This window comes from Ranitomeya imitator, chromosome 4, assembly GCF_032444005.1.
Source record: "Ranitomeya imitator isolate aRanImi1 chromosome 4, aRanImi1.pri, whole genome shotgun sequence".
Taxonomy (NCBI): domain Eukaryota; kingdom Metazoa; phylum Chordata; class Amphibia; order Anura; family Dendrobatidae; genus Ranitomeya; species Ranitomeya imitator.
Window position 1 is genome coordinate 255,940,713 of NC_091285.1, and position 26,507 is coordinate 255,967,219.

The 26,507-nt window shown below is 38.5% G+C and overlaps 1 protein-coding gene across 14 annotated transcripts in view; it reads right to left on the reverse strand.

Moving 5' to 3' along the window:
- Positions 1–26,507, reverse strand: part of LOC138675902 (synaptotagmin-1) — a 1,081,934-nt gene that overhangs the window by 665,694 nt on the left and 389,733 nt on the right. For 8 of the 14 annotated variants that reach the window (XM_069764529.1, XM_069764520.1, XM_069764521.1 and 5 more), the window contains one exon: positions 13,029–13,082. The gene's annotated coding sequence lies outside the window, so the exon portion shown is untranslated. The remainder of the gene's footprint in view (positions 1–13,028; positions 13,083–26,507) is intronic. The other 6 variants (XM_069764525.1, XM_069764524.1, XM_069764535.1 and 3 more) reach the window with 1 other exon arrangement.

Consider the following 26,507-nt stretch of genomic DNA (forward strand, 5'->3'; position numbering starts at 1 on the left):
ATTTACTAGCTAGAACGGCCAAATTTTGCATAGACACACTACTGACAGTAGTGTGGAGTATGCAAAAAAAATGGTGATATGAGATGGTTTACTGTATGTAAACCAGGTCTCATATCATGTCGGGTTTAGGAAGGAGAAAGCAAAAGCCGGTAATTGAATTACCGGCTTTCTGCTATCTCGCGCTGTATGAAGCAATAATATATATACATATATGTGTCTACTGACATATATATATATAGAGAGAGACAGTATATATGTTTTTTTTTTTAACACATGGATCCCTTGTATAGCGGTATGTCGATTTTGCAAGCCTGCGCTAAAAACACGCATTACGGCTGCCATACGGATTACATATGGAGGATGCCATGCGCAAAAAACGGTGACACACCCTGCCTACGGAGGAGCTACGGACCACTATTTTCGGGACTTTTCAGCGTATTATGGCCGTAATACACGGACCGTATTTTCATACGCTGTGTGTGACGCCGGCCTAATAGAAACATGTCATCTCTTCTAATTTTTTTACCCACTCATGGTTTTGGCTTACAAATACTGAGGTAAATTACTGACCAAATACTCTACATGTGCAGGTAACCTAAGGCTACATTTCATGGGTGAGTTTTTTGATATTGCAGATTTTCAGCACCATTTCTGTACCTTTTAAGTAAAATAGGTTACTTGCATTTTTTCTTAAATATGCAACATAAAAAACTCATCAAAAACTCATATTGAGAACGTAGCCTTAGGCCACATGCACACATTGTGTATTTGCTAAATTTTTTACCTCAGTATCTGTAAGCCAAAACCTGGAGTGGGTGATAAATATAGAAGTGGTGACATGTTTGTATTATACTTTTCGCTTACAAATAATTATAATGATGTTTGGTTTTTGCCAGACTCCACTCTGACCTGTAGAGTTAATTGGGCCATACATACCACAGTTTTAAAAATGGGTCCATGTCTCTGGTCTGTGTGACTCAGAGCCCGTCCTATTCTCATCCATGGATCAGACTCAGCTAATAAGTCAATGGGGATCAGTGTAAGGGGTCATACTCATCTGCGGATTGCACTCTGATTATTGTTATTTAATGATTTTGTGCTTATCTGCAATTTTTTCTCAGCTGGAATTTGGTTGAGAAAAAAATTGCAGCATACTGCGATTGACTGCGTTTATTGCCAATGCAAATCAATCGGTGCGAGAAAAAAAAACAGATGACACATGGACTATCCGTATGCTGTCTGATTTTTATGGATACATTACCATTCTGTAGCATAGAGCTCTACAAATGGTCCTGTAAATGATTGTAGAATAATAGTTGCAGATAAAAACATGCATTGCATACGCATGTCATATAATAATAATTTTTTAATAATAATAATAATTTTTTATTTATATAGCGCCAACATATTCCGCATTGCTTTACAAGTTATAGAGGGGACTTGTACAGACAATAGACATTACAGCATAACAGAAATACAGTTCAAAACAGATACCAGGAGGAGTGAGGGCCCTGCTCGCAAGCTTACAAACTATGGGGAAAAGGGGAGACACGAGAGGTGGATGGTAACAATTGCTTTAGTTATTCAGACCAGCTATAGTGTAAGGCTCAGGTGTTCATGTAAAGCTGCATGAACCAGTATGTAGCAGTACAGACACAGAGGGCTAATACTGCATAAAGTGTATGAGAACTTGATGCGAGGAACCTTTTTTTTTTATTTTTTTTATTTTTTATTTATTATAAATAGGCCACACAGGGATCGTTAGGTTAATGCATTGAGGCGGTAGGCCAGTCTGAACAAATGAGTTTTTAGGGTACGCTTAAAACTGTGGGGATTGGGGATTAATCGTATTAACCTAGGTAGTGCATTCCAAAAAATCGGCGCAGCATGTGTAAAGTCTTGGAGACGGGAGTGGGAGGTTCTGATTATTGAGGATGCTAGCCTGAGGTCATTAGCGGAGCGGAGGGCACGGGTAGGGTGGTAGACTGAGACCAGGGAGGAGATGTAGGGTGGTGCTGAGCCATGGAGTGCTTTGTGGATGAGGGTAGTAGTTTTGTACTGGATTCTGGAGTGGATGGGTAGAGGCATCGGTGTAACGGTTGGTGAGGAATATGATCCTGGCTGCAGCATTCAGGACAGATTGGAGCAGGGAGAGTTTTACAAGAGGGAGGCCGATTAGTAGAGAGCTACAATAGTCCAGACGAGAATGAATAAGTGAAACAGTAAGAGTTTTTGCAGAGTCGAAAGTTAGAAAAGGGCGAATTCTAGAAATGTTTTTGAGATGCAGGTAAGAAGAGCGAGCCAGTGATCGGATGTAGGGGGTGAATGAAAGGTCAGAATCAAGGATGACCCCAAGGCAGCGGGCATGTTGCTTTGGAGTAATGGTGGAACCGCACACGGAGATGGCAATGTCAGGAAAAGGTGGGTTAGTAGAGGGAGAGAACACGAGGAGTTCAGTTTTTGACAGGTTTAGTTTCAGATAGAGGGAGGACATGATGTTAGAGACAGCGGTAAGACAATCACTGGTGTTTTCTAAAAAGGTCGGTGTGATATCAGGAGAAGAAGTGTATAATTGGGTGTCGTCAGCATAGAGATGGTACTGGAAACCAAATCTACTGATTGTTTGTCCAATAGGGGCAGTATACAACGAGAAGAGGAGGGGGCCTAGGACTGATCCTTGAGGAACCCCAACAGTAAGGGGAAGGTGAGAGGAGGAGGAACCAGCAAAACATACAGTGAAGGATCGGTCAGAGAGATAGGAGGAGAACCAGGAGAGAACGGTGTCCTTGAGGCCGATGGAGCGGAGCATAGTGAGGAGGAGCTGATGATCCACAGTGTCGAATGCTGCAGAGAGATCCAAGAGAATTAGCATGGAGTAGTGACCATTAGATTTAGCTGTTAGTAGGTCATTAGAGACTTTAGTGAGGGCAGTTTCAGTATAGTGTAAAGAGCGGAAGCCAGATTGAAGAGGGTCGAGAAGAGAGTTATCTGAGAGATAGCGGGTAAGACGGGAGTGGACCAGGCGTTCGAGGAGTTTAGAGATGAAGGGAAGATTAGAGACAGGTCTATAATTAGCGGCACAGTTTTGATCGAGGGATGGTTTTTTAAGTAATGGATGTATGATGGCATGCTTAAATGAGGAGGGAAAAATACCGGAAGTGAGGGAAAGGTTGAATATTTTTGTTAGGTGAGAGGTGACAGCCGGGGAAAGGGACTGGTGGAGATGTGATGGAATGGGGTCACTGGTGCAAGTGGTCGGGCGAGAAGATGCAAGGAGCCTGCTTACTTCTTCTTCTGTAACTGCTTCAAAGTCAGAGAGTGAACTAGATGCAGTGGGGGAGGGAGGACAGTGCATGGTATGAAGAGATTGGGAGATGATTTCCTGTCGAATGTGGTCAATTTTTTCTTTGAAGTAATTGGCCAGACCGTCAGCACGGAGATCCGTGGTTGGGGCCTGCTCTCTTGGGTTGAGTAGGGACTGGAACGTGTCAAAGAGACGTTTAGTGTTATTGGACAGGGAGGTGATGAGGGTGTTGAAGTAGGTTTGTTTGGAGAGGTGAAGGGCAGAATTGTATGTCTTTAGCATGAACTTATAATGGATGAAATCTTCGGGTAGATTAGATTTTCTCCACAGACGTTCTGCGCACCTGGAGCACCGCTGCAGGAAACGTGTTTGCAGCGTGTGCCACGGTTGTTGCCGTCTGTGCCGAGTTGTTTTATGTATAGGAGGAGCAGCTTCATCCAGAGCACTTTGCAGGGTTTCATTGTAATGCTTCATTGCAGAATCAGGACATGAGATGGAGGAGATAGGGGCCAATGAGGACTGCAAGTTCTTCATAAGTTTCTGGGTGTTAATGGCCTGTATGTTTCTATAAGTGTGGAAAGTGGGGGTGACCTGAGCGGGGTGGCCGTTCTTGATAGAGAATGAAAGAAGGTTGTGGTCAGAGAGCGGGAGAGGGGAGTTTGTGAAATCATCCACTGAGCAAAGTCGGGAGAAGACCAAGTCAAGGGAGTTTCCATCTTCATGTGAATGCTATGTGAGAAATATTGCATTGTACTCGCATGACACTTGCATAACGCTCATCCAACTTTTCCGAATCAACAGATCAACAGAACGATGTTTTAAACGTAGGTGAATGCGATCCCAAAAACAGATGAAACAAAGAAGGCATACTTTGCACTTCACAGTTCCATTTTAGTTTGATTCATTTTTAACTGATACATTGTTTGGAATTAATGGATTAAAAAGCTCAGACAATCTACCTGCTTCATGATAAAATAGGGATGAGAAAAAAACTGATACAACTAGGATGCTCTTGGGATACAACTGGGATGCCACCTGAAAAAAGTCAGCCTGTCTCTTTCAGATGATTGTATACATGCAGTTTTTAATCTATGCATTTTGAACTACACAAACTTTTTCAGGATGTAACCACATGATGTGGTTATATCCTGAAGAAGAAGTGTGTACTTCGAATATCCACATTTGTTCTCTCCCAAATCCTTTGCATCAGTTGGATGACCTTTGGATCTGCAAAACCTGGAGGTTTTCATACCCATACATTGTTGAATTATCACAACTTCATCTGGTTAGCGTAACCTATTTTTTCAATTTGCTATATTCTGGGTAAGACACTTGTGTGCTTTTTCTGCTCTCCAGCTCCTGCATATATATCTAAGATGATTAGATACTGTACACATGACAAAAACTATCTGAGAATACCTTCACTACTTGCTACTTTTGTAATTCTTGCCTTTTTTAATTCAAATTGTATTATGGATTTCAGATTCAATTATAAAACTAGAGCCAAGCCAAGCTGTTAAGTCACAAGAATCCAAGCATTGAGCAGACAAACTACATAAAGATTCCCAGAAAGTAAAATATTAACTTACACTTTGGGTATAAATATGGTAGAAAATCAAAAATAGATCAAAATCATTACCAGAAAAAAAATCTGTTTTCAAAAGCATTCAACTTTTTAATCTAAATTTTAACTGCTAGTCAGTGATCAAAAATGTAATTGTCACATTCTTGCAATCAAACTATCAAGTCTTGCAACCAAAATCTTTGTAGGAGGACTTAAGTATCCTTAAAATTTGACATGTACAGTTAAGTCCATATATATTTGGACAGAGACAACATTTTTCTAATTTTGGTTATAGAAATCACTGATTTAAATCAAGCCTTACTGACTAGTGATTTAAATCGTGATTTAAATTGTGATTTAAATCAGTTAGATTTAAATCAAATCCACCCTGCTTCACAGCAAAACCTTCCAAATGCAAGCACCACACATCAAATCAACTCCAGGCCTTTTATACAGTATGCTTAATTGAGAATGGCATATCGAAGAGATTGCCCACACCTGTCCATGAAATAGCCTTGGAGTCAATTGTCCAATTACTTTTGGTCCCTTTAAAATCACCCTTCATCCAACTTTAATGTGGATACCATCAAATGAAAGCTGAAAGTCTGAACTTCAACTGCATCTGAATTGTTTTGTTTAAAATTCATTGTGGTAATGTCTATAACCAAAATTAGAAAAATGTTGTCTCTGTCCAAATATATATGGACTTAACTGTATTTATTTAACACTTTCCTGAACATCTGCTGTTATTTAACAGCAGACAATGCAGGTCTCGAACCTGTAGCAAGCAACATCTTTTGACATAACTGTCGTAAAAACAACCTGTCACATGATTCATTCTGTCCAAATCACTGGCTTTTGCATAATGTACGTCTGTGTTTACTGTGTTTTTCTCTGAAATGCTGAGCATGAATGCAATGTGAAGCATGACCTGGGGAACAAGGTGGCAAGTTCATGAGACATGTTGTCAGCTAGACTGATAGGTCCTCCATACGCTCACAAGAAGAGAACTGTTATTCTAGCTGAGTGGGTGGGAGAAGCCAGTTGGGACAAACATCTTGGACTTGACAACTTGTTCTCAGCCTCGCTTTCCAGTACTTTTTCCCCTGATTTAGTGTAAAACTTACATGTCTGTAATGCATTGGCGATTTTTGATTCATGCTGCCTCATGAATCATATGGAGGGCTCCATTTACCGCTTCTGCAAACTAATAGGAGCAGGTCAGATTTATCACTGTTTCTGTCTTTTTTTCTATCTACATAGTGCTTAATGAGAAAATATCTGCTCTCGTGATGTCTACTTTTTTTGCACATATCTCTGATACATTTTACAAACATCTACAGTACAGTACATGCTTGGGTGTATGGTTTGAATTACTAGCTTTTTAAAGCTGATATTTATATGCCCTCTGTATTAAAGGGAACCTGTAATAATAATAATAATCTTTATTTTTGTACAGCGCTAAAAGATTCCACAGCGCTTTACAGTTTGCACACTTTATCATCACTGTCCTCGATGGGGTTCACAATCTAAATTCCCTATCAGTAGGTCTTTGGAGTGTGGGAGGAAACAGGAGTACCCAGAGGAAACCCACACATACACGGGGAGAACATACAAACTCCTCGCAGATGTTGTCCAAGGTGGGCTTAGAACCCAGGACCCCGGCGCTGCAAGGCTGCAGTGCTAACCATTGAGCCACCGTGCTGCCCTAATGTAAAATAACACTATTAACTTGTGGATATGGAGTTCATTTGCATGTTAATAGCATTCTGACACTGTGTGATGCCCGCACTGAGAGCCCCGCTGCCGAGAGAAATAAAGTTGACATATCTTTTAGTCATGGGGAGGCACTGGCCCAATTTCAATCAGTGCCCTTTGCAGAAAGAGCGGTGGCTGTAATTAGAGTTGAGCGAATTTGTTTGGATTCAGTTCCGAATACAATCGGCAGCGAATATTGTATTTGCAATATTCGTTGAACACAGCCGAACGTTATGAGAATCAATGGGAGTAGAAATTACCGTATATGTTCGGAACCGATCAACAAACATACATTTGGCACGAATAGGGTACCAATATGGCATGAATATGGCAAATTGAGATTCGGCGACCGAATCCAAACAATTTCGCTCAACTCTAGCTGTAATCTAACTGCCAGCCAGCTCACTATTAGAACTGGCTGTCAGTGCCAGGGGCGGAGTTACAGCCACCACTCTCTATAAGCAGAGCGATGACTGACATCGTGTCTGTGCCACCCAATGACTAAAAGAGCAACCCTACCGGGAGGAATAAGGTTCATTTCCTCTCGGGAGTGGCAATTTCACTGTGGGAAGTGCATGGTTTAAGAATTCTATTAGCCTGGAGATTAACCTGCATGGTAATAGTGTTATTTTACATGACAGGTTCCTTTTAAATTATGTGTTTCTTTAAATGTACAGGCCAATGTAAACCACGCAAAATTGTTATTTCACCAAGTCCACATCAATTTCATTACATTAAAATGTCAATTGTTTGCACGTACTTCTGTAATGAAATGTTTTCTATTAAACGTGTACACTCTCTTGTATTTCTATGACTTCTAATTAACTAAAGGATACAGTAAACTACTTCTGCAGAGATAATCCGCCTAAGGGACAAAGTGCCAATGGATGCTGATTAACTCATGGTGCATGAATGTTACATTATTAACTAAATTAATGCAAAAATCACAGAAATACACATTGTATCAAAGAAGGGAACATCATGAAAAATGTAGGATTTCCAAGATAATTATGGTATGTTGTGCACAATCTGTTTGTGGAGATGTTACAAATTTGTTATATGAGTATGAGGAAATAAGAATTGTTACATAAAACACAATGGTAATGTTAATAGTTACAACAGAAATAATATAATAATCATATTTACAATAGTGAAAATAATAAAATAAATTTCTGGAGAAAATTTGGAATCAGTTAACAAATGTTTCTTGGTATGAAACTAGGTCAGATGAAAGGAAGAATAAAAGCCTAATAGTGAATTTATACAAAATGTAGGTTAGAAAAATACATGAGAGTTATTGAATATATTACAGATATTCTGGGAAGAGTTTGCCCCAAGGCCTAAGCAGACATTTTTATCTAACAAGTTTGGTTACAATAAGGATGAATGGTTTTAGTTCAGAATGGCACGCTGTAACTGTGCTTATTTCCAGATGTATGTGGCTAATATTATGTTTAGATAGATCGGTGGGAGTCCGACGCCCGACACCCCCACTGATCAGCTGATATAAGCTCTGGCAGTGGAAGGATACAAACACATTGAATGGGGCATATAAATAAAGTAAATGTAATAAAATAAATAAAGGAATTAACCCACAAATAATATTTATTGCTTATTTTCCTCTAAAACCAGTACTAATCACCACAATGGTGTCCTATATTCCCCATTTGAATGGAGCATTGTTTACTCATGCTTACTACTGCCCCAATCAATGTTTAAAGAGAACATGTCAAGTAAAAAAATCAAAATTAATCTGCAGGTATGTAGTTAATCTGATGGTTAATAGTGTTATGACACTGTATGGCCACTACACTGAGAGTCCCAATGCCAGGAGGACATTAACTTTATTCCTCCTGGCAGCCTCGCTTTTTTAGTCATATGGGTGCATGCCCTCTCAGGGCGTATAGAGCGGTGACTGTAACCACACTGACTGACAGCCAACTCAGCATTACAGTCAACTGTCAGTCAGTGATGGGACACCTGTATGACTGAACGAGCAAGGCTGCAAGGGGGAAAAAAGTTCATTTCCTCCTGACAGTGCGGCTCTCAGTATGGTGCCCGAATGGTGTCAGAACACTGTTAACCTGCAGATTAGACCTATATCTGAAGGTTAATAGCATTTTTAAATGACAGATTCCCTTTAAGAGACAGCTGGAGATAGTCAAGCACAATGCTTAAAAATCTCTAAAAAAAAAAACAGACTTTGAATGGAGCATTTGTGAGCATCTGTGATTAATGGTTTATTTAAATTGTTGACATGGGACATAGGACCTTTGTCTTTGTGATTTGTGGGGGGCCCATAAATGTATGGTACTGGATAGGTGATATTGCAGATGGGTCAACATTTTGAAAAGTAGCCAGGATTTAATTCACCTGTCTCAGACTTACTGTAATTTGCAAGTCCAGGTCTTTATCTAAATACCTTAGTCAAGGTAGTGAAGCTTGTAGGCAGAACCAAAACCTAGAAGAAATGGTCTCATGTCCTGACCGTCCCCTTGATACTTTAAATATTCCTGTTGCATATCATTTTTGGATTCCCATCTACTTTAGCCAAAGCCTATGTATTGTATCCCTTTGTGGTATGAAATTGATAACTACGGTCACGTAATTGATGTAATTGTCTCAGTTTTGTATTTGGATTTGGTTGAGTTAGTCATTTCTCAACTCTGTTTATGTTCTCAGTAAATAGTCTCAGTTAGGAAATGCTCCTTTTAAAACAGTAAAACAGCTTTTATATTATTTTCATTGCCAGCAACAAAACTGACTTAGCAAAGGTATGGGTATTGAAGTAAAACTCTAGAACTGCACTTGGCATCGCCTCCTGCAGCATGAAGATCAGGCGTGCATTTTTAATTCTGGCTCGAATTCTCTTTTTGCAGTCAGGCTGTGTGGTTCCAGCTGGGACTCTGCCATATGACTGGCCAGGCAAGATAACACCATGTAACATACCCTGTGTTCATCTTGTACTGCACACAGATTTACTGGAGAGTTTTATACACTTAATACTTCTCAGTTGATATACTGTTAGCAATGGTGTAATTGCCGCTTGCTGAAATAGATTAACACTCATGACGGAAAGTAAATATGACAGCAGGGACATTTTAGGAAGTTATGTACAGCGTCAAACACACCAATCAAATATACAAATTACTAAATTTAATGTTTCATGTAAATATTGTACAACAACAAGAAACCTAGAAAAATCTTTAGAAACCAGAAATCAGCTGATTGCTGTTGATCTGGATGCAGAAACCTACTGAAACTTTCTTCTAGTGAACAGCACCAAGCCATATATACAATAGGCAAATGGTATGTTTCTAGTCTTTTTTGCATGCATACTGTACATGATCTTGTAAAATCTCAGTAAGCGGGAATAGCAGTGATATTAATGGTCAGTCTCTATTTTGAAGAACGGTGGTTCTAGCCATTTTTGCTCTTACTTGCTGCATATGCATTTCATAAAGACTTCCAGTAAAAGGTGACTTTGAAAAGCCTTTTTTCTTATTAAATGGCCAAAACATTTAATGTTTATTATACTTCATGGCCACCAGCTTCTTCCATTACTAGTGACATAAAGATCATATATATTCCCAGCTGAAATTAAATAGTAATGGGAATTTCATAAAGCTTTTCAGAATGGCTCAAATATAGTTTAATGGACAATATACTACACATTTACCTTTTCTTAAATGTTACAGTGCTAATCTATCATTTTATCCTTTATATCCCATCATTCACAAACCCAGCTCTTTCAATCATAGCAAAAGTAATGGAAATTTCCCAAGCAGCCTGCATCGCAAGTGGCATTTTATAGTTCGCAGTAAATCCTTCATATCAGAAAGATGATAGTCCTATATATTAAAGAGGTTTTCCACTAGAAGATGTCATGGCATATTGGTAGGACGAGCCATCTCTTTCTGATAGATGGGAATCAATCTGAATGCTGAGACCTTCACTGATCCTAATAAGCACAATGAACCCTTCATAGTTTTTTTTTTTCTGTGCAACTGCTCCCAATAACACATTGTGTGGTGGAATGTAACAAATCTCCATTAACTTAAAGTGTAGCTTACCTGCTGGGAAGACAACACAGCTTTATTTGTTTTAATTTTTATTTAACAGTAATGTAGAGCAAGCAATTTTAATAATCTTTCAAATATGCCTTAAATATTAAATCTGAAAGAAAACAGTTCAGAAACCTTCTAGAAGATGTCCCCTATGCTGTTCCTGAAGCAGATCTGTATGCAGCTGCACACACTGAGAACGGCTTTCAAAGGGCATGGGAGTAGCCTACACAATGTGCGCACTCCTGGCTGAATCTCATGCACTGCATTGCAGTGCATCAGCAGGTTTCTTCTGTTACACACTGCACAGTGCTGAGCTCTGTCAGCTGTCGGTTGTCTGCACACAGCTCTTCATGCCTGTCAGCTGGCTCCTGTGTGCTCAGTGACATCGGCACTTCTTCTGCACTGTCAGCTGGTTTCTGTGTGCTCAATGACATTGGCACTTCTTCAGCCCTGTCAGCTGGTTCCTGTGTGCTCAGTGACATCGACACTTCTTCTGCACTGTCAGCTGGTATCTGTGTGCTCACTGACATTGGCACTTCTCCAGCCCTGTCAGCTGGCTCCTGTGTGCTCAGTGACATCGGCACTTCTTCTGCACTGTCAGCTGGTTTCTGTGTGCTCACTGACATTGGCACTTCTTCAGCCCTGTCAGCTGGTTCCTGTGTGCTCAGTGACATCGACACTTCTTCTGCACTGTCAGCTGGTATCTGTGTGCTCACTGACATTGGCACTTCTTCAGCCCTGTCAGCTGGTTCCTGTGTGCTCAGTGACATCGACACTTCTTCTGCACTGTCAGCTGGTATCTGTGTGCTCACTGACATTGGCACTTCTCCAGCCCTGTCAGCTGGCTCCTGTGTGCTCAGTGACATCGGCACTTCTTCTGCACTGTCAGCTAGTTTCTGTGTGCTCACTGACATTCGCACTTCTTCAGCCCTGTCAGCTGGTTCCTGTGTGCTCAGTGACATCGGCACTTCTTCTGCACTGTCAGCTGGTATCTGTGTGCTCACTGACATTGGCACTTCTCCAGCCCTGTCAGCTGGCTCCTGTGTGCTCAGTGACATCGGCACTTCTTCTGCACTGTCAGCTGGTTTCTGTGTGCTCACTGACATTGGCACTTCTTCAGCCCTGTTAGCTGGTTCCTGTGTGCTCAGTGATGTCAGCAGTTTTCCTCAGTATATAACACAGACACAGGACAATCAGCTGACAGGGCAGAAGGAGCTCATTAACATGGGCACTTCCTCTCAGTGTTTACTACACTGCTCCTTCTGCCCTGTCAGCTGGTTTCTTTGTGCACAGTGAGGTCTGTGAGTGATGAAAATGTCAGCAAATGTGTCTCAGGATGATCAATAACACTGAGAAGTGCCAATGTCACTGAGCACACAGGAACCAGCTGACAAGCAAAAGAGCTGTGTGCAGACAACCAAGAGCAGACAGAGCTCAACAATGTGCACTGTGCCGATGACTGCTATAACCTGCTGATGCACTGACATGTAGTGCTTGGGGTCCAGCCAGGAGCACGCACGCTATGTAGGCTTTGCCCCACCCTTAGAAAGCTGTATTCAGTGTGTGGAGCTGAAAAGGGCTTTGCTTCAGAAAGAGCATATGGGGACATTTTAGAAGGTTTTTGAAATGTTTTCTTTTGGATTTAATTTATAAAGTATATTTGAAATATTATTAAAATTGCTTGCTCTACATTATTATTTATTAAAAAATTAAAACAACAGTTTAAATAAAGCTGTGTTGTCCTCCCAGCAGGTGAGCTAGCTTACACTATACAGAAAAAAAATAACCAATTGGCTTCTGGCTCTTCATTCTTGCTATTGATGATGGTCCCAACCTCAAAAATCATGCATGATTATGAAATATTCCAGTGATATGCCTTTACTTCTGATGGTAATGCCTCTGCGTTGTAAATAATTATATAAACTTTCAAGGCAATATTTGGAATTTTTGCAATATTATATTACAGGCAAATATGAATATTGTGTTATAGTTTATATTACATTTTGGTTAGTAAGTTAATGTACGTTTTCAAGAAAACAGAGCACACAACGACAGTTCGTGTTTCTCTAAAAGTTTGTAAAGGTCTCAAAGACAAGATGTTTGAATTATTAAAGAGGATTAAAGAGAAAAGCAAAATCCAAAGCTATTGCAGTAAAATGTAATTGTGTAAAGTGACTGCACCGCAACTATATTCTTTCACACCTAAGACAAAAATTGGAGCAGAAAGAAATTCTCCCATTAGAAAATACCATAGAATTCTGTATATAAACAAATGACTGAAATGAAAACTACTGTACATAAAAAGGGTAGAAAATTCTAAAATAGATGAACTCACCAAATGTGTGACTTACTTGTTCTTGTTGTCTACTATGCTTCTAGGTCAAATAACCTGTAATTAAAAATGACATATGAAAACTAAATATACCCACACACTAAACAAATTTTGATACATGTATATTTTATATGCATGTTTATATATACTCGAATAGATAGTGATTAGGAATGGGTGGACCGCTGGAAGTTCACTCACTCTCTCTCAAAAAAAGTTTAACAAAATATAGGGACATAATAAAACTAAAATTTACTCTAGACCCACAGTGGCATTGATTACATCAAAACAACACTAAAAAATGAAAAAAATCTGGTTGGGTATTTGTCCCATGAGTTTCATAAGCCCAGTATCCTTAAGTTATAATAGCCTTGATGCAATAAGTGTGAAAGTAATAAATGGTCAGAGATAATAACATTTTTAGTGAATTCCTTCCACAAATATACAAAAGTTTAATTCTCAGCTGCAAACTAGAGTTATGACCTAAATCAGCGTTCCCTCTTTCGGTAGTTCTCTAGATGTTGCAAAACTATGACTCCAATTGTGCCACGAGCTACGAGCTTTTGGTAATTTTCCAGTTAACTGTGCAGTTTATTTATGCTGTTTCCACCTCTATTTTCACGCTCTAACCTGTATTCACTAAATCTTTAGTAATCCTTCAGATGCAAACTTTTATATAGTACTAGAATTATTTTTACTAGTTTATTTTAAGGTACTTTTTTTTTATCAGATTTTAATTTTTTTGCATAGGTACCTTAACTAGTCTATACAATCTAGTATTCAAATTGCATTGCCATCAAGATACAATATTTTAAACATAAAATTACAAATTAAAATTTAAAATAACATTCACCAATCAGCATATAATGTAAATACTTTTATGCCCCAAAAAGCCAAAAGTATTCTACGGGGTATACCATTATTCGCTAACAAGAAAAATTATATTTGCAAATTTTCATAGCGCAGAGGGTTCCATCATCAGGCAGGTTTACAAATGATGGAAAGAAATCCAATGAAACTTGCATGATGAAGGTGTCTCTGTGAAAAGCTTGCAAATATAATTTTGTTTAATATGTAATGCTGTGAAAGCTGAAAATATAATTTTTATGGTTAGCCAATAAAGGTATCACTCGTAGAATACCTTTGTCTTTTTTGGGCATAAAAGTATTGACATTGAATTTTCAGGCTAACACACACAATTTGATTTCTATTGTGCATCAACAATTAACATACAGTGCCTTACTTAGTGCTGGTGTGCGAGGAACCAGACAATCTGAACTCTTCACTGGTAGAACACTGAAAGACATGCCCACTTTGCCAGTCTAGATACTTCTCTATAAATTACAGTAAACTACTATATGTCCATCCAATAGAAGAAAACAGAAAAGGCAGCACTCACCGATCCATCACGAGAGGTAACTTTATTGTCTTACATAAAACTCTTCACGGCCGGGGGTGCAGATATACAGAGTGCGGCAAGCCTGATGACGGCTGTTTCGCGCCCACCTGGCGCTTCCGCGCCTGACCCGTGGAAGCGCCAGGTGGGCGCGAAACGGCCGTCGTCAGGCTTGCCGCACTCTGTATATCTGCACCCCCGGCCATGAAGAGTTTTATGTAAGACAATAAAGTTACCTCTCGTGATGGATCGGTGAGTGCTGCCTTTTCTGTTTTCTTCTATTGGATGGACTTTGAGATGTGTTTTGGCTGAAGCACCCAAGATCCAGCGATCACACTCCCATCGCAGGTGAGCAGGAGTGATTCGTTCCTCTGAGCGGTGGTGCAGTCAGCTGTGTTTTCTTATAGACTGATATGTAAACTACTATATGTTTTCTATTGCAGTTTATTAGTTCCATGGCGAGGCTCCTCTGGACACCATGTATGGAGTGCTATATTTTATAGTAAACAGGGTACAGAACCCCAAAGTAGCTCTTGATCATGTCTATCACCCATACAGCAACTTTCTCTGACTTCTGTATGTATGGCTTTGCTTTAGCCATATTATTTACCTTTAATTAATATTTTTAATTATGTTGGTTGACATTCTGACATTTTAAACCATTTGCTATTTTTCCATATTGTTTTATGCCTCAAGCTATGGGATATTGGTTTCCACTTACAAATATGTCCCAATATGAACCAATCAATATACTGGCATGAGTGACCACTGTGTGCAGAAGCATAATAATTTAAGACTACCAAATGTAATTTTTGGCACAATTGTAATCTGCAGATATTAAACACAGCAAAAAAGGCAGTAAAATCGATGCTGTTTTCTGGAAAAAAGTGACGTGGCACAAGGCACAGTAACCCAAGCCTGTTACACTTGGAAGAAAACAGTGTTGAATGTATAGCATAGTTTATGTCCTTAGTAGGAGTTAACAACATTTGAAATCAATTACCCTGTACTATATTCTTTAGTCTGTATCCCAAAACAAGACTTATGATGAATACTGATTTCCAAACATAGCACTAATAGTTGATTAGTTCAAGACACCCCATGAGTATTAGAGCATCAAAGGTCCAGACATTTTGTATTGTCAATAGAGCCACCCACAACATAATAATAAGTGTTCGACACATAACATTAGCAATTATCCACAGCTGCTCCTTTACAACAGTGTTGTGAAATTAACGTTATTGCTATAAACAAGGGGAGGTTTATTTAGGATAGCTAGAAAATAATAAAAAGAAACATACAGTACAGCTATACCAATTAATGTCTCAGTGAAAAGTCAAATTATTTAAACTTTACAAATTAACTTAATAATTAACTATCAATTATCTTAACTTTGATGTTCGTCTCCATTTCTGAAGGATAAGGTGGCGCAAATAATAAAACATTATCACCATTGCAGCTACCTATCAGAAATATTTTGGACTGCAAGTACAATTACCTGTGAGTTTTTCATATTTAAAAAATAAACTAAGTGTATATCTTCTTATTTTGCAGTAGGCCATGAAAAAAAGATATACAAGAAAATTTTTTCACAAACTATCATTCTAAGGCTGCCGTCACACTAGCAGTATTTTGTCAGTAGTTTACATCAGTATTTGTAAGCCAAAACCAGTAGTGGAACAATTAGAGGAAAAGTATAATAGAAACATATGCACCACTTCTGTATTTATCACCCACTCCTGGTTTTGGCTTACACATACTGATGTAAAATACTGACCAAATGCTGCTAGTGTGACAGCAGCCTAAAACAAAGTTTTGCTAGAAAACATGAAAGTGTTGCAAAGCTTTTAATTATATTTCTCTGTGTAGTTCACACTCTTATATTTATGTTAAAAACATTGATTACTAATCGTGAATTAAACATGGAGCATCAAGACTAGTTTAAAGGGGTTTTCCGGCCTTAGGCTTCAAGTCTTCAGTCGCTCTATGTGACTCCAGACTTGTGAATAATCATATTGTATCCCATGCGCACTGTGAGGTTTCGCCTTTGCCAGCGCCATTAGCAGACAGTCATGTGACTGTGAGTATGCAATTTGCATACTTCCAGCCACATTGTGACTAGCAACTTAGGCTTCGCTCAACACTGTTGCATTGACTAGTCGGCACGTGACCATATGTACAGTATACAAATCGCATATTTGCGGCCATGTGCTCACCGACACTAGCACTGGAAAATCCTCACAATGCAAAGACAGAAAAAAAAGTGCACAAGATGTAAAGATTCACAAGCCTGCAGTTACAGGGTCATGTGGACTTGTACCTTAAGGCCGGACAACCCCTTTAAAGGTGCAGCACAATTCTGTGTATGTCTCACTGTACTTATCGCTCTTCACTTCTCGACCTACCCCAGAAGGTATAACCTGACACTTCACTGTGCAGGTTTTGAGCATGATGGAACTGAGCAGGTTTTCAGAGTGGACAATGAGTTTAGGAGGCAGGTGGAGGGGAATAAGAGGCTAATAAGTGGAGAAGTAAGCAGATTTCTCTGATAAGATATACCTCAAAGTTTCTTAGATTTGATAATACTATTGAATTATGCAATGCTTGTGAAAATGACAGTGACCATTTACAGCTATAACTGTACCTATTGAGCTACTGGTTTGATTTCTTATATACATAGATATGAACATTTTAAAGAATATTAGATTCATTGTTTGTAAATAAGAAAAAAAATAGAAATGCAGTAAAAATTAGTTCCAACAGTCTCTGACAACAGGATGTCCGATAGTTGGCTGCCCAATTGCTCAAGCAATAAATGTGCAATAGAGTGGATTTAACTTGTAACTACAGTTAGAAAACTTTAGACAGACTTCAGAAAGTTACTGAGCAAGTCTTCAGAGGTAGAAGACAGCAGTGTTTGGCTCAGCTCTTCTGTTCCTTCATTTTAACAATATGGAGGGTCTCAATAGCTATACCCAGTCAATCGAAATTTCTCGTGTCTCTATGGGTCAAATATTTTCTAAAAAGTGTAGAAACACTTTAAAGACCTCCAACTAGTAATTTACACCAGGGGCATAGTAACTAGGGATAATTGGACCCCTGGGTGTTCGGGCTCTGGTACCCGATCCAAACTTTATTGCAAAGTTTTGTTCGGGTATCATAACTGTACCTGAACTTGAATCAGAACCCGAACCTCATTGAAAACAATGGAGACCCTAACTTTGGGTCTAGGTAAGAAAAAAAATCTCTGTCTCTCTCTCTCTGCAATGAACTACCCCAAGAACTTTGAACATTGCAACGGACACCCGGGGAAAGTTCATGTTCAACTTTTTTCATCTCTAATATTAACAATATAATACACGTGTTAGTACTAGAGATGAGTGAATCTGAGCAGTAAGGTTCAGGGTTTGCACCAGACACTAGGTGTCCGGTGTTGAACTCTGAGCATGGACTTCTCCCAAAATTTCGGTTTAGTGTTCGAAGTTCGGATGGAGAGAGAGACCATTTTACAGTAGCAAAGTTCTGGTCCTCATTGACTTCTATGTGGTTTGGGTTCAAGTTTGGGTAGAGTTCTAGTACCCGCGCCGAACTTTGGGATATAGTTCGCTTGAAGCCGAGAAACCTGAACATTCACGGGTCCTCTCATTCCTAGTTAGAGCTCAAAGGTTGTTTTCCCATATAGCGTAAATGCAGATTTTTTAATACTTATCTTTATATAAAATAAATTGTTTATTTATATTGTAATAACATTAATATGTAAACTTAAAAATATAGCCTTAAAATGACAAAGATATTGCAATTCAGAAAGATATTCCAATGCAGAACAGTGTCATCTATCTAACTATACAAATTCAGTGGCTTTTGTTGTATTAAGTGTTAAGAATAAACCTTCTGCATCACGGTATCTTTCTTGTGTATTCCTTTGAGAAAGGCTACATCTGTATGTTTTTGTTTAAATATTTTTTTATTCTATGTATTATAAGAGAAAAGTACTTTTCACAATAGCAATGGTCATTGATTACCATGAAGGGTGTCTGAAGTACACCTGTTCTGCTTTTGAAAGTATTATCCCCTCATACATTATTGAATTAGTCTTTATTTCACTCCCGTCAGCAGCAAACATATGGCTTACACCATCTATTATCTATGTGAAACAGGAAACCAAGGAACGAGCTTCTATGGTGTTAGACAAAAGTATATGCATCTTGTTTTACAAATTGATTCTTTCAGACAGGACACCGTTTCAAATTGCAGCGCATTTCCGCAGTAGTTAGCTTACTGTACATAGTGACACCATCATCTGATGTGATCATTTACTACCGCAATGGAAGAAACTCCACTAGGTATTACTTTGAAAGAAAGTCATAGTAGTCTGCTTTAGATCTAACATAAAAGAGACAGAAGGAAGTCATAGTTCACTTGTTATCATTGGAGTAGCATAGTCCAATTTTTTTTATTTTTTGTTGCTTACATGAATAATAACACGATATGCTAAAATTCTTCAGCAGGAAATGTCAGTCAACATTGTCCTTGAGAAGAATTGGAAACTATATTTGTTTCAATATTTTTCTTATATTAACCCTGCTGTTCTGTTTGGTCTGGGGAGACCTATTTTGAACTTTGGTATTTTTTGGGGTGTTCAAGATGCGGTTCTAAAACTTGTGGTTGATTGACTTAAATGAGGATGGGTCGGTCGGCCACGGGTTTCAGAGCCGCATCTTGAATATTTTAAAGAATATTGAAGTTCAAAGTCGGTCATTTTTGACCAACAGAACAGCAGGGTTAACCCTTTCACCACAGGCGATTTTCTTTCTTTTTATTTTTTTCATTTTCATTTTTTCTCCTCTTCTTTCAAGAGCCATTATGTTTATACTTTTCCATCAATATAGCAATATAAGAGCTTGTTTTTTGGCAGGACGAGTTGTGCTTTTGAATGACATTATTCATTCTACCACATAGTGGTCTGAAAATGGTAAAAAAAAAATCCAAGTGCAGTAAAATTGCAGAAAAAATGCAATTCCACAAATTGTTTCTGGATTTTTTTTTATTTACCATGTTGACCGTATGGTAAAACTACCCTGGCAGTATGATTTTCCAGCTCAGTATGTATATATGAATACGCAAATATCAAACGCGTATAGGAACATGTATAAGAACTTGTAAGAAAAAAAATTCTGTTCTTCTTGCCGAGACAGGTAATGCTTTAATTTTTTGGGATATGGGGCTGTCTGACTGCTTATTTCTTGCACCCTCCTGGGCTGATGTTTTTTATTGATATCATTTAGAGTAGATATAATGTTTGATTACCTCCTATTGCATTTTATTTCAATGTTGTGGCAGCCAATGCTTTAAATTTGTTTTCTGTTATACTGTTAACCAATTGGATTATTTTATATTATATTTTGATAGATTAGACATTTATGCATTTCTGAATGCAGTTATTTCAAACATTCCAAAACGTTTTTATTTTTTCTTTTATTTTCAGTGAAGCAAAAGAGGGGTGATTTGAATTTTTGTGTGCTTTATTTTTTTCATATTTTTAAAAACTTTTCTTTTAACTTTTCACTGTATGTAATAGTTCCACTAAGGGACTTGAAACTGCAATCATCTGATAACTTGTACCATAAATATAGCAATGCATCATCTCACATTAAAGGCAGGGATATGATATACCAGTGCTTCTCACGGAATTAGAATATCATCAAAAAGTTAATGTTTTTCAGTTCTTCAATACAAAAAGTGAAACTCATATATTATATGAAGTCATTACAAACAGAGTGATCTATTTCAAGTGTTTATTTCTGATAATGTTGATGATTATGCTTTCAGCCAATGAAAACCCAAAAGTCATTATCTCAATAATTTAGAATAATTAACAAAAAACACCTGCAAAGGCTTCCTAAGTGTTTAAAAAGATCCCTTAGTCTGTTTCAGTGGGCTTCACAATCATAGAGAAGATGGCTGACTTGACAGATGTCCAGAAGGTAGTCATTGACACACTCCACAAGGATGGTAAGCCACAAAAATTAATTGCTAAAGAAGCCGGCTGTTCACAGAGAGCTGCATCCAAGCATATTAATAGAAAGTTGAGTGGAAGGAAAAAGTGTGGTAGAAAAAGGTGCACAAGCAATCAGGATAACCGTAGCCTTGAAAGGATTGTTAGGAAAAGGCCATTAAAAAATTTGGGGGAGATTCACAAGGAGTGGACTGCTGCTGGAGTCATTGCTTCAAGAGCCACCACACACAGACCTATCAAGTAAATGGCAAAACAGCAAACGCTGGACGTAAGGTAAATAGAATTGCACCTAAAGTGAAAAAGTGTATATGTACATATATAGGGTATGTCACATCTTAAAGCAACCACATAACCAATCTGAGCAGAGATATTAGTAAAGCTAGATGCAAAACATAAAGTGCATAGTGCAAAATAGGTTGTCACTTTAAGTATGTAGCTGTATTTAAAGGTATAGGGTGATGCATAGCAAGATTAAGCCGGTTATATTGTCAGCATGTCAGGCTAAGTAGCCAATAATAATGTGCACACCATAACATTAAAGTAACCATTTATAAAGAAACAAATGTCAAAGAGGGGTTCGCTGGACCTGTACCTACATAGGGTAATTATAACATTTCTGGGTATTTGACATTTGTTTCTTTATTTTGTTTTGCCATTATGTATGGTGTACATACATACATACATACATACATACATACATATGAAAAAAAAACACTCAAGCAGTCAGGGACAGAATTTCACAACATAAATCAAACATTAGATGTAACAAAACACAATTCCTACTTCCATTCCACTGACTTTTTTTCTCATACTGAGCCACTATCCTTTATTATAGAATATACAACGGCTTATCCTATTTACCCTAACCGCTACCCCGGACAACATTTACCCGGTTTGTTTATCAGACCCACAGCACTGGTAATTTTCCCTGTGCTAGGACATGTCGTTCCTTAAACAAGCAGCATACATGTACAGCTGTTACAAAACCTTATGGCCCCTACAGTGCACATAATCAAATTTACTACATACTGTACTACCACCTTGTGTGACAGAACATATACAGGTTATTCTATTAACCATTTCCTCAGCCCTCCAGGTATCTGGTGACTACCCACTCCCATCTCTTACTACACTGGATCTTTCTAAAGAACACTGATCTTCCTGCTCTATTCTTTGCTATACTGGCAGAAATATCTCCTATTTTGACTTTTCCGTGGGTCACCGTTGTATCCTTTATATTTAATTGCTAAGCTAGAAGCTCTTCTAAAAAGCTAGCTAAAAGATTGATTAAGATGTGATGTTTTTTATAGCCGTGACTCTGAATATTTTCTCCCTGGCTGTATTAGGGCTCATGTATTGAAGATAGGACGTTCTACTATTGTCTATACAGGGATGTCAGCTAATTTTTATGTTCCTCACCACCACTTTATTTTGATGTATTTGCAATTGTCACTTTTTTGACACTTATTTCTTTTGTATATCTCCATAGTTTCTGATGAAGGTTTATACCCAGACCGAAAATGTTTAACTGATCACTGTATGCAAAATAATAAATTGGAACCCCTTTTTTCCAATACGATGCATTTTGAGTGCCATGTTTTTCACTTATATTGATTTGGGGATGGATACCTTACTTGAGCACCTATTCCAATGACTTTGAGTGCCATGTATTAAGGCTGGCGGAACGCACCGATTAAATATTGCGATAATATAGGTGCGTTCGCAGCCCAGGTTCCACCGTGCAGGAGCTGAACCTGCAGCTAGTATATGGTGGCACTATATGGCGGTACAATGCCTGAATAGACATGGGTTCAGTCACCCGGTCTATACAGAAGCGAGCTCTGTTGCTTCACAGAGTCGCTGGGATTAGGATAACGCTGTGCCCTGTGAACCTCACAGAGAATCACAGCTAACTAACAGAGCAGGTAGCATACAGTGGTCATACAGTCAGCATAGCACACAAACAACTCCTCTCCAGAGGTCCCGGAATTCTGGAATTCTAGTGGCTATACGCCAGCCCTAAATTCACATACACAAACTCCTCTCCAGAGGTTCCGGAATTCTAGTAGCTATACAGCCGACCCTGAACACATTCAGACACAGACCACAAGGTAGCTAAGCTCATAAACATAAGTTGATACTAGCGCATGGCTGTGCGGCCATGTGAACCTTTTATAGAGAAAGCTCTCTAGGACCTTCCTAGTGGTCCAATAGGAACCACTTCAGGACCTGAGCATGTGACCCTTGACCTCCAATGAGAGTTCATCCCCTGGGCATGCTCAGTAGGGAAAAGCAGGACTTAGTCCCTGGAGCATCTGCTTGTCGCAGAACAGTCCTGGTTACAATGGCTGAGCCTAAAAGATCAGCAGTAACCAGGCACACAGTATCTGCCTGAGCCAGATGCTGGGACCGACGTCTCCACTGAGCAGGCTCCACTGCAGCTGAAGAAGAATGAGAGACCGCAGCGGAGGTGGCTTGAGATTCCCCTTGTGCAGTGGCGGGAACTCAACACCTAACACAGTTTATAATCCATTGCTGTATTATGTTCTATGATATACTAATATTCATGTATGGCACAATGGTTTTCTATTTGCACTAACATAGGTGTGGTACTTTTCTACCATTGTATTAACATATGGGAACAAACACAGCTGCGTTTTTCCAATGCAATCTATTTGTTTCGATTGGTGATTGGTTCCTTGGTTCTATATATACTTGCTCATTTACCTCACATGCTTTCCTATGACTAAGTGTGTCTTAGTACACCAGAAAGTGTTGAGGTTTTAATGTCTAATGGACCTTTAACTTGATTCACTAACCTTAAATTTTTTAGCCCATTGGTTGTGCCTAAAACTGGCCTCATTTGTTTCTTTGTTGGCCGCAATCCCCAACAGGAATGACATTCACTGGTTTCTAATCACAGCAACAGATTCATCTATGTTACCAGCATGAACATCTCTAACCATCGACCTCTTGCACAACTCATTCACCTTTGTGGTACTGTATACTGCACATACTGTATGTTAACGAGAGCTACTCTGACTTGGCTTTGAACTGAGTGGATCATCCTAGTAAAAGTAAAGATCAAGACATTGGAATAATCATCTTGCTGCTTGGCTCTGCTCACCCTCAATGGAATTTCAAAAGAGAACTGGCACCTATCTAAGGCTATATTCACATCTCGAATAGTTATTTCTGCTTCTGTGTCCATTCTTGTATGACAAAACAGAAATCAAATGATCCATCACAGAATCCATTCATTCGAATATGTTCAGAAATGTCCTAAAATGCCCCCATTTACCTCCTTTCCAGCTGAAATCAATCATTAAATGTATCAGTAACCATAGTCTGCAAAACTTTTTTGTATGACCATAAATCAAATAGCAACTGCATTAGTTTTTAAATATTGAAGTCTTTGGGAAATGTATCATAATGAATGCTTATCTGTTATGTCACCCGTTCATGGATTCATTTTCTTACCAATGTGCATGCCCATACCAATAGAGGTGTTCACAGATACTTAGAGTAAAAATGTATTAATCGGATACGGAAAAAAAAAAGCAAAACAGAAACAGATATTTTTAAATGAATCCATTTTGTTTCTGTTTTTTTTAAAGATGAATCCATTGAAAAACGGAAACTTGGGTTTTCATTTTGTGCCCGTATTTGCTCCATTTGTAATGGATCCAGTTTTTTTTAATACTGGATCTTTTACAAACAGATGGCAACTGGATATAACATTTTAGAGCATATTTGTAATTACATACATACAAATGCAATATTCTATCCAGTAATTGTCATTCTCAATCAATTGTAATATATCCTATAAAATCGGCCTTAATAAATGACTTCACAAAGATGTTTAAAATGAAATTGAAACATACATGAAATATGTGTACACTGTACGTCTGTTTTGATATTGCTTTGTTGCCTCATTTTTCCTTTTGACAGTTTGACAGACCAACTAGCGGAAGTGTCAGATGTTTTGTAATGCACCCACTGGAGTGACAATGGAGACAATCTTCGCATGCTGCTTATTCTGTGTGCCCATAAAGTTCATAAGGCTTTCAGAAAGAAACATGACATTTCCTTAAAGCAGAAACAGTATCACATAAGTAGCTGTCATTATAAATAAACATTCAAATCTTACAATAATGCACAGATGCAACATGAGTCTTTTATTTAATAGATCATGTCTTTATAAGAGCAGAATGTAAGTCTAAAACACGATTATTTTCATTAACCCTATCATTTCTGAGTTTGCATTTTATGTAACTTTTTGCCGTGTCTCTGTTTTTCAGAGAACAGCTTTGTGGCTTTACAATGCTTAAACCTATTCTTTTTCTTCGGGGCTCATAGCATTTTAGATGCAAGGTATATTTGGATTTGTTGGTAAGATAGGACACTGTATGTAAATTCTCTTTCAGCGGCTCCTACAAATGTGTGTACAAGTAGACTTTTTGAAGGGGTCAAAAATGACAAGTTTTCTAGTGGAAATTACTTTATTAAAAATTATTTATTCTTGGAGAGTTTGGGATTTTTTCTTTCCCTAAAGCATTAACAATAGGGCCTTTGGAGAGTATTTAAAGCATTTTTGGAGATTTGTTCTTTTTAACAAGTGTCTTTTACAGCCATTTTCTATCAGGATTCAAAAAAGTGATGCTTTCTTTTGTTCCACCAGATGTTTTTCAAAACCTGAAGAGGAAGAAAAATGCTCAAAAGATGGAACATATGAGCTGCAAGTACTTTTACTATAGAAATTAATAGGAAAAATCTTTCGATAGTTTTTTGAGCAATTTTTTAGGCGCCTTTGGAGCGGATCCATTAAAAAAAATTCTGTATGCACATATTTATTTATTATGCACTACTTATGTAGTGCCATCAAATTCAGCAGCGCTTTACAGACATCATCATTGTCCCCATTGGGTCTCAGAATCTAAATGATTCCCTATTAGAACAAGTGTGTCTTGGGAATATGGAAGGAGACCCACCTGAAAACAGGAACAGCATACAGACTACTTGCAGATGTTGTCCTTGGTGGGATTTGAATCCAGGACCCCAGTTGTGCAAACCAACAGTGCTGACCACTGAGCCTCCGTGCTGCCCATACCTAAAATGAATAGCACAGTCCCAACACTCAGACTTTTCTAATAGCCTTGAGGATAAGGCAACATTATGAGACCAATAATGAAGAGCTTTGATTGTTCAACCAGATAGATGCCAAACCCTATGCTGCTAAATAGGATTGGCGTACTGGTAGAAGTTCAGGTTCTGGAACCCATTCGAACTTTATTTCAAATTTCGGCTTAGAAACCAGAATGATACCAGACTTCAATCAGAACCCGAACTTCATTGAAAACAAAGGTTAACCGAACTGTGAAAGAAAAAAAAATCTCATTCTCTCTCTCTATCCCTCACCCTCTTACTCTTTCTCTCTCTCTATCGATGAGCGAACCCGAACTTAAAAGTTCAAGGTTCGTACCACTTAGTGCCCAGTGTTAAAAGCAGAAAACTGACTTTTCTTGGAAGTTGGAATGTTTAGAGTTCCGAGGGAAGGAAGTGAGAGAAATTTCCAGCTCAAAAGTTTAGGTCCCCATGGTTATCAATGGGGTTCGAGTTCTGGTTCAAATTCGGGTACAGTTCTCATACCCAAACCAAACATTGGAATAAAGTTTGGGTCGGGCACCAGAACCTGAACTTTCACGGGTCTGCTCAGCCTTCCTGCACCCATTTATGGAGAAATAAGATAGTGATAATGATGTCTTATAGTAGCTGTGTGTATCAAGGGCCCCCAGATCTGCCATAAGTATGTGCCTTGTAATAATGCTAGAGCATAACTTAATAGATTGAGGACCAGTTTAAGGCTCGTTTCATGTATCTTTTTTTCTCCTATATGAAAAACAGTCTATGTTTTTTTTTCAGTTGTACTGGATCCAGTTTTCATCTATTTGTCACTTTTTACAATCCTTGTTGCATTGGTTTTTTTTCATTTGAAAAACAAATAATAATCAATATGTACTTCAACTAGTATCAATAAAAACTTCAACCAGCTCTACAACCAGTCTTTGTTTGA